This window comes from Cyanistes caeruleus, chromosome 2 (assembly GCF_971803275.1).
Source record: "Cyanistes caeruleus chromosome 2, bCyaCae1.hap1.1, whole genome shotgun sequence".
In the NCBI taxonomy this organism is placed as follows: Eukaryota; Metazoa; Chordata; class Aves; order Passeriformes; family Paridae; genus Cyanistes; species Cyanistes caeruleus.
The window spans coordinates 27,968,839-27,982,663 of record NC_141702.1 but is presented as its reverse complement, the minus strand read 5'-3'; the positions used below and the strand labels follow the sequence as shown (position 1 = coordinate 27,982,663).

Here is a 13,825-nt window from a genome sequence, read left to right as displayed (position 1 = left end):
AAATTTTAGATCAAACCCAGTAAAATATTTCTGGCATAATTATACAGTCTTTTAAGGCTTGAAAGTTCATTTCAAAAGAAATTCTTAGTGAATTCAAAAAATCCAGCTTAAATTTAGATCAATTATCATTCAATTTATGTTATTTTTTTTTCCCAAGTATCGTTTCTGTCCTTCACTAATATCTAAAATAAAATAAAATAAACTAATATTTTATTCAATGTAGTCAGACATTTTTTATTATTACTTTGCATAATTTTTATATCAAAAATATATGCATTTTTATTCGTTCAATGCACAGCATATAGCAATCATTGTACTAATGTTGAGTTTTCAGCCAATTTATATTTTTAATCTTTAATCCATTCAGGCAGTATAATTTGTATATCAAATTGAATCTAAATCTTAAGCTATGTGTTCATGGTTCATAAAAATTCATTACAAAGCATTTTTAGATCACCTAAGCTGATGATATATCAAAGTGCCATTGACCTCCTATATACAAAGGTCCCTAACCTGTTCACGTTTATCAAACACTTTACTTAATATCCCTTTTAAAAACCAAAAGTATCAGCAGTATGCTGTAAGATCAACCAAATGAAAGATCAAGGTTATACCAATCGCCCAAAATCTTTCTATGTTAATGTTTTTTTTGTATGAGCTATGCCAAAATGAACACATTCTCTGTTGCAGAGATCACTTTAGAACCATAGACTGATGTGAGCCTTAGTATGTAAGCAAGATTATGTTTCTGAGAAACTGGATTATCTACATAATATGTATTAGATACCTCTGGCAAATATTTTCTCTCTTACTATGACTAGTGTCTGATATTAAAGAGGATGGAGAAAACAACATTAAATAAGATTTATTTGACCAACTTATCATCAAGAGAAAAAGTATTTCTCAAACTTATAGACATACAGAGAAAGCCTTTAAACAGGAAATTTATTTACAATAATTAAATTTATCCAAATCATTGAATATCTGTTTCATCAGTGCAAACATACACAACTGAAGAGGGTGATCATAACAAAGGACCCAAATACTTTTGATCTTTAAATATATTAATTCCCAAACTGCAGTGAAACTTACTTTTAAATAAAAAAAATTTAGTCTGCTTCTTTTAAACAAAGAAATTTAGTCTCCTTGGACAATTTCAGCTGAAAGTAAGACCAGTTCCAAGCACTCTATTGAATATCTAATTACCTCACAGCTAGGAAATTACATCTTATTTCAAGCCTGAGTTTGTCTAATTTTAGTTTTCAGCCCCTGGAACTTGTTACATGTTTGTCATCAGCTGTGAAGAGCTCCTGTTCAGTAATATTTTTTTGCCATGTGTTCCTTTGTTTAGGGATTGAGTCATGTCTTGAACTTCTTCTTGGTAAGGTGAAACATTTTAAGATATGAGTTTTATTTTTCAGCCCAAGGACCCTATAAATCATTCTGATATTCCATATTTCCTTTAAAGAATAGACATAAAAATTAGATACAGCATAGTATTTCCAATCGGTGCAATTGCTTTGGTACAAAATGACCAAAGTAGGAGCACATTTTACTCTTACTTTTCTGTATCCAGGAATCTCATTAATCCTCATAACATTAAAATAGAATCTTATGCTGAGATTGTTTGGTCTCTTAGTCACTGCCTTCCAAGACAGTCTTTCATGTCTTATTTGTCCTTATTTGCTTTTCCTCAGTGGAACAGTTTGTATTCAGTTCTTTATTACATATTTTGTTAGAACATAATCAGTCCACTGCATCTGAGAACCAGGATGTTCAGTCAGAAAGTATCACACTGATCTGATGGAAAAGCATGAGTTTCTTAAACTATCATAAGCAAGCAGAAGATGGTAACTTCTGGAAAACCAGATCTTCCTTTCATATTCTCCACCATGGTAAAAATATATATATATATATCAGAATCCTATATGCAATGCATGGAAAGAGCTGGGTCTATAGTAAAGCAATAATGGGTCCAGTAAATTTATCAGGGAGCCTTGTAATCATAGAATCACAGAACCACAGAATGGTTGAGGTTGGAAGGAATGTTTGGAAGTCATCTGGTTTAACCCTTCAGCAACAGGCTCACCTCGAGCTGGTTGCCCAGGATCATGGGCAACCAGCCATCAAATGGAATTTGAATGTCTCTACAGATGGACACATTACAACCTCCCTTGGCAACTTGTTCCAATGCTCAGTCACCTTCACAGTGAAAAAAGTGTTGCTTGATGTTCAGATAGACGTTCCTGTGTTTCACTTTACATCCTCTGTCCACATTGCCTCTGTCACTGGGTGCTATTGAGAAAAGCCTGGCTCCGCTTTCTTCTTTGCATCATTCCTTCAGGTATTTATATCCACTGATAAAATTCCCACTGAGCCTTCTTTTCTCCAGGTTCAACACTCCCAGCTTTCTCAGTCTTTTGTCATGGAGACATGCCCCAGTCCCTTCATCATTTTAGTGGTCCTTTGTTGAACTCTATTCAGTATGGCTATATCTTTCCTGTGCTGTGGAGTCCAGAGCTGGCCACAGCTCTCCAGGCGCAGCCTCACCAATTCTGAGTAGGAGGGAAGGATCAGCTCCCTCAGCCTGCCAGTAAATCTCCTCCTAATGCATCTCAGGATAGGTTTTTTTCTGCAGGAGCACATTGCTGGCTTGTGGGTCACTGGATCCTTCGTTCTAAAAGGTGTTTCCAGACAATTGGCCCCCAACATATATTGTGCCTGGGGTTCTTCCTCTTCAGGTGCAAGACTATGCAATCCCCCTTGGCTGAACTTCTTGAACTTGCTATTAGCCCACTTCTCCGGCCTGTCAAGGTCCCACCTCATAGCAGCACAGCCTCCTGGTGTGTCAGCCACTCCTCATTTCATATTAATTAACAAATAGGAAACAGCAAGGAGGTGGCTGGCTTTAAATTTCATACCTCTACAAGCTTTAGCTACCAAACTGGGAAGAGAGAGTAAGAAGCACTCTGCAAGGGATAAAGAGGTCCCTAGTTCTGTGAAAAATCTTTCTTGAAATTAGTTATCTATGTCAGGTGAATTCTTAATTATTAAAAAAATAAATAAAAAAGGGTGGAGAGATTCCACTTTTTCCCATTCCCTCTGAGCTCATGCTTCCAAGTTGCAAGAAAAGCCATTTACTAATGGAATTTAATGAATGAGAGGTGTTTAAAAATGAAGAATTTATGAGTGCTAATTATTCCTTTTCCCCTCTGTGTATGACCTAAGCCAAAGCTGCCATGGATAGAAGTGTCCTTTCCCATTAAAGAGTAATCAAAAGGACTTCAGAAAGAAAAATATGAGGGACAAGGCCAAAGAGCAAGAAAGAAGCATTACTAGAGGAAGGTGAAAGTGATACATGTCTGCAAATTAATCTAATGACACACACAAAATTCTTCAGTATTAAATTATTTATTTATTTATTTATTTATGTATTTATTTATTATCTCTTACTGTTATTCCATGGTGTAAAAGGCTAATGAAGCTCTGAATTTTCACTGGGCATAAATATGTTCTTATAAATAAATATGTATGGGGTTCTACTATCTCTGGTGATTACTTTAAAGGAATGTCCAACTTATATCCCATGGAGAAGCAAACTAAACATTACTGTTTGCTCGTATTTGGGGGATACTAAACCATGGCTTATAACAGGACAAACATAATGGGGAATATAGACACATCTTTTGCAAAGTTTCATTACTTCAGCTGTTGTTGAACAGCACTGATTGTAACTTACAGCTTTCCTATTCTTTCCTCATGACTTGTCTTAAAGTTAGGAATGATTTTTTTTTTTTTGTAGTCAAGGATAATTCTCAGCTACTACTTGATTTTTCAAAAACAAAAGGAATGGCTAGGAGAAATGTATCAACAAGCAAATACTTAGCAAGCTTCTCTTAATTTCAGCTTCAGAACTGGTATCTACCAAAACCTTAAATACCCTGATATCAATAAAACTGTTAAATCCCTTCTGGAAATTGTTGCCATGAAAAGCAAAGCTACTGATACATTTGTGTACAATAAGGGACCAGAACACCAGCACTATGTCATTTTTCAATTAAAACAATAAGCCACAATGACCCTTCCTCTTGTTCACTCATTTATTTTTCAACATGGTTGAATTTAAAATGAAGGAAGCATGGGGAAATGAGGCAGGATGGAACTGCTTTTGAAGATGGTACTTTGTATGGATCTGTTCATCAGAGATCTGAAAGAGAAAATCTGTAGATCCTGAGAGAGTTATTCTTTTGTGTCTTAAAGAAAATATGGTAGTGACTGCAAAATGTCGATATTTTACACTGACATTTAAAGTATTATGTATTCTAACTGACATTTTTGGCTAAGTATATATATAAATAAATAAATTAAATTACATGAGTAGTTGAAGAGTGATTTTGAATGAAAAAACACAATTGGCAGCTTATGGGAAAATCATGATGTCCAGTCAAAGTTAGTAACACCTAGTATCAAGTATCTAATAAAATTGATTATAGATTTAAATAAAGTCTGTGTATACAAATATTTTTTGTACAGATATAAGTGAACTGATCTGTGTTTAAAAAGATCATAAATTGTAAACATTACATGTATCCATATGTAATATGAAAACTAATTCTTTGCTAACAAACAACATTCCTTGAAAAAGATGCAATCACAAAGAATATATTGTTCTTCACAGTATAAGCATGAACTTCATTGCTTAATCGGTAGCTCTAGATATTTACCACTGTGACTTCACTTAATTACTTGCAATCTAAACTAACTGTAACTGAAATAAGACTCAAGTTTAAAAGATTTTTTTCTCAATATTTCATGAAATGTTGGTATACTTGATTAAAGTAATATAAAATATTTCTTTTATAATACAATTTAACTGAGAAAGTATTTTGCACTCACTATCTCTGAGAAGACAAGCATTTCATATGACCAGTTGGAGGATTTCTGTTTGTCTGACATTGATATTAATCTAGCAGTAAACTATCTTTTTGCAAACAGCAACTGATGTCATAATTGTCCTGGAAAAATTAAAGATTGAAGATGATTTTAAAAAAATCAATTGAAAAAAAAAATGTAGCATAGCTTTGAGAACAAGTATGACAGAACAATTATAGTTTTGTTTCTTTTTCCTGTGCCTTCATCTCACATATTTCTGTTCTTGTTCATGATTTCGTTTACAATACCATACACACAGAGTTATTCTCATAAATCTGCCTCCAATACCTGATTTTTAGCTACTGAGTAGGCATACATGCTGTCTGCTTCAGTGTTGCTATTCAACATGTCTGAAATTACATTCTTGTTAAATTACTGGAAATTTTAGATTGCATATATTGTGGCCTTCATAGATATGTCTTCTCCACTAAGAAATGTCAGGAGCAGGCAAAATGACTGATAATTGGGAAAACATATGTGCAGTGCAACAGGTTAAATGAAAGGAAACACAAAGCAGAAACCCTGAGTCGGTGTATCCAAATAGCAAATGGCAGTGAGAAGTTGAAATGAGAAAAGGTGAGAGTGACAATCGACGACATGGAGAGACATGTGGTGCACTCTGCAGTTAACTATGAATTAGGCAAAGAAGGTGAAAATCATGTGAATAACATCCATTAAAGACAGGTGGATATCACCTACCCCCACTTAAATATGGCACCTAAAGCCCTAAGTTGCTATAACACAAAATGTGTACAGTGGGTTTTACATGTTGAGGAGAAGGAATATGGAAGTCCTCTTGATGTATGTAGGTAGAAGCCAGAAGTGAGAATTGAAATAAAATGTTTTTCCTCTTGGTTTAGAGATGTAGGTAAGGCAGAGGATGCTACCAGAGGTGTGGGAAGAGTGGAAGAAACAGCAGTCTGGTTCATTTTTTCACTAATTTCTGTTGCTTTTGCAATAACATATTAGCTCTATCAAGTTTCTATTCCTTCCACAGTGGATTTGAATTCTCTTTACCCAGTCAAATAAGAATATCTTAAATTTTTTTCCTTACCAAATATCCCTCTAAGCTATTTTTCATTAGTACTTCTCAAAACAGGTTTAGCAGATTGCAAAGATAAATGGAGTTCGTTCACAATGCAGCCCTGGATTAATTTGCCCTTAAATTTTCAAAATAAAAGTTTAAGAAACACTAATTGGAAATGAAACTGTTGCAGGAGTATGAAAAGTTATCTTAAGGGACAGTAGACAGATCTGTGATTATTTCACTTATTTGTAAAAACCTTTTGCATAAGCCAAATTCCAGACTTTATTAGTTGTAATTTCTTTTCATGACAAATAGGATTTTGTCTGTTTTTGTTGTCAAGGTTTGGGGTTTTGTTTATTTGTTTATTATTTTTTAATTTATGTTGGAATGAATCTGTGAGCTAGGGAACAGAAAATGCATGTGGGATACTTCCTTAATTTGAGAACTGGATGCTTCTTGCAAGATGGTCTGAATACCTTTAGTTACAGTAGCTATACAAGAGCTTATCCCTCAACTGGGATTTGAAAGCCAATGAGTTGGAAGGCACTTTTCAAGGTGATCTAGTCCCACCCCTCTGCAATAGACAGGTAAGTTTCTTTATACTAATACCTCCTTACACACCCTGTTAGGAGACAAAGAACAAGTAATCTAATACTAAACCTTTGACATAATTATTGAAAGACATTTAAAATAAATTTTTCTCTTTCCATAAATTTAAATTTTTATTTATATTTTTAATAAGTAAATCCAAATCTATTTGCAAGGACCACTTCTTACCTAAAATTATTATTTTTTCAGTCATTTTCCCTCTTATATTACCCTTTCTTTGTGTTTCTCACTGTTCATCTCTCTGCCATACAGCAATGTCGATTGTACTGCATGAGAGTACAGTTACTGAAGAATTTTCCTTTGATCCTTTTAACACGGTGGAAAAATACATTCCTTCCAAGCAGCATAATTGCCTTTTTTTTTTTTTCCTCAGCTCAGTATGAGAAGTAAAGCTCCTGTAGTTTGAGCAGTTGACAAAATAAAGATGAAAAGTCTATACATCTTTTTCATTTTTCATCACAATACGAGTAATATTAGCTGAGGAGATCATATAACAAGCCCTGAAACTGCCGAGTAAACTAGATCCCTCTTAAACAGCATATCCCAGTGGAAGCAGAATGTGCCAATTAAATGATCATCCCAATTACAAGAGGCTCATGGGGATACATTGTGCTGGTGTGGTTTATAATCGCTTTCATTTCATGGATTGATTAAAACAAGAACAGTATCAGCTTCCCATCTTGATTACCTAATAGAGATGATTTATTTTGTATCCATACAGGGATTCTTCCCTGTATCTGTGACAAAAATAGTGGAACTGTTTGTACAGTATGTGCCAAAATAAAAAATAACATTTTTATTCCTATGTGGCTCAGCTGAATTGTTTATGGTTTGATGATGAAAACTCCATTGTCTGAGTAATGTGGTTTAATATCAGGGAAAGAATTAGATATTGAGCTATTGAGCTCTGTCTTCATCCCAGAGGAATCAACTGGAAGTATTGACTCTTGAACTGAGAGCAAAGCTCAACCCATGTTTTAAACACAGAAGGTGAAATCAATGAGCTGAAGTCATCAGACTTCAGTGGAAACAGAATTTTATTCAGAAAAAGAAGAAAAAAAAAGGAACTAAAACCAGAAATAAACCAATCCATCTTGTCCTCGAGTCAGACACCTGCTTTTGGAGAAACTTGGAAGAAGTGCACACTCTTAGGGAAAAAGTAATTCTTTTACTGTTAAAAAAATGTTAAGGAAGAGGATATTCAAACTAATATCATGCTGTTTTACTGGATTTTACCTTTTAAACCACCCCCCAAAAAAACCAAACCCAAACAAACTAAACAAAAAAGCCCTCACAACACAGTTACTTCCATATATTTTCAAAATTAGGATAAGTCAAAGAGCAAATCTTGTCAGAGGACAAGCAAGTGTGGTTGAAGCAAGGTAGTTATGTTCCTGACTGCTTCTGGTGGTATGTCACTGACTTTTTAAAATTGGCTGAATCAAGCCAAGGAGTGAAGTTATTTTTATCACTCACTTCAGGTGTTTCATTAGAGTGTGATGAAGAATATCTGAAAGAAATCCGTGTTCTTATAGAGTTAGTAGTTGACTCCAGACAGCTAAATTAGATATCTTAAATTTCAGGATGTGATTACCTTGCTGAGAAACAATAGGGAGGTATGCATCTGTATTTTTAACTGGTTGTAAACTAGATACAGCATTCCAGAAACTTAAATCCATACATCAGAAGAAACTTCAAAATAAAACCGCTATGGTATCAGTCTCATTTCTCTACCTTTAAAATTAGCCAAGAGCTATTCAGAATTTTCTGCACTCATAACTTGACATTTTTATTTTGTTTTAATGGAACACATAATTTCAATTTCAGGCAGCTTTTATTTTAAATGACCTTTAATCTGGTCGTTAAGACCCTTATTAAATCTTACCATTAATTCCAAGACCTTCAAGATTTAAAGTAAGAACATATTTTATTAGGTTAAACATGGGTCTTGGACCTTAAACTTACATTTATATTTGAATAAATTATGTCAATGTGTACATGTGAACATCTATATGTATTTTGATAGTAACTTTCAGATGACTGTACATAAAAAACTTAAAAAGGATAAGTATCAACAGTAAATATAAGCAAATATAAATAAAACAGAACAGACCATTAATGCCTAAAGGAAAAAAAAATATTTCCAGTGCCATTTTAAATGAGAAAAACTGAGTAAATTGTTGCAATAAGGTAGAAGTGATGCATTAAAGGAGAGGTTTTGCAAAAGAGATGTTCTTGTGCTGACATGGCTGAGAATGTGCAGGCTGAATATGCAGTAAGCATGTAGACAAATGAAAATCATAGGTGAAATTTTGGGATTAAATTCTGCCCACAAAAGTATCTTTCTATTAATACAGGACTAGCATTCTATCCTAACTCTGCAAAAACAGACTTCCCATTACCCATCCTCACACATTTACTTGCAGGTAAGGTCTTTCACTGCCACTTACCTTTATCCTTCCTACATATACCTATAATAGATTGGCAGGAGCACTTTATCTTTCTTCTCTTTCTGGATCATCATTAAAGGCTGCTGTACCTCCTTGCCTAGTTTTCTACCTTTTCCTTGGCTTTTTAAAAGCAAGCTCCTTTAGGAGACCCTCCAGTTATGAGTAGGAATCCAAGAATAACTGCTCTTATGTTTAGCCATCAGCAATTTAATGTTCCTTTCCAGTCCCAGGGGTAACAACCTGTTTCTTTTATCTTTTATATTTTATCTTTCTGTACAACCACTGCTTCTAGGACCATTTTTCTAACATTGCTGCTTATCCTTGTATAGCCTTCTTTGGAATGTAGTATGTTATCAGTTAAATACAGCTCCTGAAATTTCATTTTCTTTTCTCTTCAGGTATCAAAATCTAGTTAAGTAGTCCATTACAAGGGTTTCACCCTCACGGTAAGTTTCTTGGCTTTCATGACTCTTGAGGGGGAAATATTCAGTGTGATCAATGAAGAATTAAAAGTGCTGCTGCTATTAATGGGAATGCTGTTAATGGGAATAGTGAGATGCTTTCCCACACTTCACATTGTCAGTTCACCTTTTGACATCTAGGACATGCTTCAGGGCAAAACCTAAGTTGTAAGCCATTATAATTGACAATAACATTTGAAAGAAATGCATTTATGTTTTCTTAAATTCAGCTTACAGTGATTGATTTCTTTAGATATGCAAAAAAATATTTTAAGAAGGTTACCAGAGACAAACCTTCCAATACCTACTTCTAACAAATGCAATTTCTAGGAGTATCTAATGGCTTCCAAATTCCTATGTCAATATGCCTGGTGAAAACTTTTCTAAAGATAATTATGTTTATATATATATAGATCCAGCATACTAAATATACACAGATGTAATTAATTACTCAATATTTCACAGAACCCATTCTTTTTTCTTTAGAATATTTAATTGTAAACATTTCTATTTCAGAAAGGAATAACATTGCCTTAGAAGCTTGAGTTTACAAAAATTAGCTCCCTTGCTTAAAGAATGGTGCTAGTAACACCAAGGTCATGGATTTGATTCCCATATGGGCTATTCACTGAAGAGTTTGACTGGATGGTCCTTGTGGGTCTCTTCCAACTCAGAATATTGTCTGATTCTGGGAAAATAGTTTAAAAGAAAATATTTTAAAGTATTGAATGGAGATAGATATGGCTTGTATTATTTTTCTGAAAAGAAACAAAACTGGAAAAAGAAGTTTTAATTACTTTCAGCACATGACTACAGAAGGTGTGACATCCAGCTCAAGAAATGCTCTCATAAATATGTTTATTAAGCATATGATATCTCAGATTCTCAAAATTAGACTCTCGTTAAAAGTTATTGTGGCTCAAGTTCTGCTAATTTATCAGCAAATTATTAGCAATATATCTGTTGGCTCTCTATATGCTAACTTCTCTAATAGCGTTGAGTGCCAGCAGATATGTATGGTATTGCTAGATATGTAAAATGCAAATAGCAAGCCATGACTATAAGGCAGAAAACTGTAAAATTTTTGGAGAATTTATAAGCTAATGTACCATCACATACTTAGGTGACAAAAAACTCATACATTTATTACATTAAAAGTCCTTACTGAGAAAAAAAAAAGCCTACAGCATTTTTATTTTGGAAATTGTGTTTACCTTACATTCTCCTACTTGCTATTTCCTTACTACAGTAACAACTGTTTAAATCCATGACATTTCTGGAAAGAAAAAGAAAGGAAAAAATATAAAATCATTAAAAACATTGTCTACCCTTTTTCTCTACAGCAATTTGCTTTTTAGCTACAAATAGATTAAAACCTCATGGAAATTATTTACGTCTATGAAAAATTGGGGCTTAATGTCATGGTTTAAGAATGGTACTCCCAGTCTGGCTCTTCCACCAGGACTTTCCAAGTTGCACTGCTGATTACTCTCTCATCACCCATCCCACCTCTCTTCTTCCTGCCCCTCCACCAGTAGACAGAGGAGAGAATTGGAGGCACAAAAGGAAAAGATCATGGGTTCATCTTATCTGGGTTCAGATAAGAACAATTTTCTGGAAGCATCAATGAGAAAGAAAATGAGCAGTAAAAAACAATATAAATAACAAAAATATAAAAACAAGAGGGAATTATTCAAAGGCAAAAACACTCACTTCAGAGCCCAAGACAATGAACAATGGGCTATGGGCTCAAAACCCTGCCACGCTTTGTTTCACCAGAAAGGGTTGCCATCCTTCCCAGAAGTGAGTGAATCCCTTCTCCCTCCTCTACCCCATCAATGATGTAATGTGGCATCAAATAACACAGTTTCTTGGCCATGTCCTCTCCTGCTGATCTGAATCAGAACCAGGACACTTGACAGACAGAAGTAATTTGGTGGCAGGATAAATTAGGAGTATGTCTACTGTAATCCCTGCAATTATGTCTCCTCTATACTGTGGAAGTGATGGGAAAGCAAGATTATCCCCATAGGGAGCACAGAACCACCACCAAGAAAGCAATGCAGAAATACCTAAAGGATGAGACATGGCAAGAACATGGCTTGGCAAACTTCAGTTATAGGGCTTGAATACAACTTTCTCATATGCCTGGAGGTAATTCTATATAGGTAACTTCTAATCAAAGACAATATGAAATGTAAATCAAGTGGCTTTTGATTTTCTAACCTTCTATTTAGTACAAAATTAAGAAAAGATTTTCAAATGTGTTCCATTTTTATGTTTTTTAATATTCTTGGGTAGAGGCTTTATACAGTTCTGTATCACTAGAACATGCACGTACCAAGGGCACCGGGGATATTTTTAGAAACTGAAGTGAATTCATCCAGAATGGGAAAACATATAGCTGATGCAAATACTCCTGCTGAACGAGAAGTCAGAGGGAAAAATCCATGGAAGAGCATCTCACAGCTTGGTGATTAATAGTTAAAACAGGAGAACAAGGCAGTTTCAATTGTGGCTGTGTGTCAGAATGTTAAAAAACTTGTTGCACAATGCTCCTTTTGTGTTGCCCACTGGGGGGAATGAAAGCTATTCAGTTTTATGATTGTGACTGTTCATGTAAAAAAAAAAAAAAAAAAGTTGCATACAGAAATACTTATAGAAATTAGCTTTAAAATTTTCACCTGATAAAAACCCTTGAGGGGTGGTTGATAATACCAAAGGATTGTGCTTCCAGTCAGAGGAACCTGAATAGGCTGGAGAAATGGACTGATAGGAACATTATGGAGTTCAGCAGGTAAAAGTGCTGAGTTCTGCACCTGGGGAGAAATAACCCCATGCACCAGGATAGGCTGGTTAGTTATTGACTATCTGGAAAGCAGCCTTTAAGAAAAAGAGACCTGGTAGTCCTCATGGACAACAGATTAAGTATAAGCCAGGAACCTTGTAGTATCCTGGGCTGCATTAGAAAGACCACTGCCAGCACTTCAAGAGAGATGATTCTTTCCTTCTGGGTCAACCCTGGTGAGACATGTTTGGAGTGTCAGGTCCAAGTCTTGGTTTCCCAGTACAGGAGAGATGCAGATGTACTGGAACAAGTCCATCAAAGATGATAAAGTGGTTAGAACACTTCTCATGTGAGGAAAGATTGACAGACCTGAGACTGTTTAAGCTCAAGCAGAGAAGGCTCATGGAGCATCTTATCAGTGTATATAAATACTTGTATATAAATGGAGTCAGTAAAGGAGATAGGGCCAGACTTCTCTCAGTGATTCCTTGTGAAAGAACAAAAAGCAATGGGCTTAACAGAAATATAGGAAATGCCATTTAAACATCCTCTTTGATGAGGATGGTTAAATAGCAGCACAGTCTGTCCAGAGAGAATGTGTGCATGTATTCCTTGAGCTATTCTAAACCCAAGAGGACATGTCCTAAGCAACCTGCTGTAGATGCTTGCATGGGAGACTTGGACTGACCTTCAGAGGCTGCTTCTGACAACTGATCTTCTGCCTCAACTGATCTGTCATTCTGTTATTCTGTGGAGAGGTGGCAAGGCTTGAAGTGTTACGAAACCACTTGGCCCATGGAAGTTACGGTTTTACAGGATGCGAACAAGCAACTGGAGCAAAGAAGTGATTACACAGGTTAAAAAAAAGCAAACCAAAACCCAAAAAAACCCTTACAATTGTGAGTTTTACAAATTACCATCTCAACAAACAAATAATATATTTCAGCTTAAAATAACCTCCATCTTAGATACTCCAACCAAGAAGAGATTAAATGTTAATAAACATTGGTGCTGTTGCTTTGGGGAAATGCTTTAACAACAAAAGTTGTGTTAATAATTTTCTGCTGCTTTGAAGACAAATATTCATAAGAAGTTGCAGCTTCCCATATCTGTTCTTCCACTCTTGCTTTGTTTTTTTTTTCCTGACTCCTATCAGGCCTATTGAAAGGTGGCAAAGCTGGAATTTAAGTTCAAATAGCTGTGCTGGCAACCTGTCTCACTATCACCTGCTCCTGACACACTGAGAGATGAAAGTGATTTATATGGATTTATTATACAACAAAAAATACAACTACCACAGAAATTGTACCATGGTTTTCCTGTACTTCACCCACCAGCTCAGTAAGTGGGAGATAATGCTTTAAGAATTTGATGAATGGAAACCAGGTTCTATTTTAGTCAGACAGTGCTTTTGGGCACCAAATTTATGTCATTCCCAACTGCACACCGTCTGGATGATGGATAATGCCAAGCTACTGGGCACATTTTATTCCCCCAGTGTTACAAAACAGCAATGAGAAAATTAGGAAAATGCCCAGAGATTCAACTTGCAGATTTT

The 13,825-nt window shown here is 35.2% G+C and overlaps 1 long non-coding RNA gene across 1 annotated transcript; it reads right to left on the bottom strand.

Annotated features, from left to right (window-relative positions):
* Nucleotides 1-10,024: 10,024 nt before the first annotated feature.
* On the bottom strand, nt 10,025-13,094 carry LOC147654690 (uncharacterized). Its single transcript, XR_015282521.1, has 3 exons — nt 12,956-13,094; nt 10,694-10,755; nt 10,025-10,167 (listed from the first exon to the last, which is right to left on the bottom strand). It is a non-coding gene; the product is annotated as an uncharacterized LOC147654690 (long non-coding RNA).
* Between the last annotated feature and the right edge of the window lie 731 nt (nt 13,095-13,825).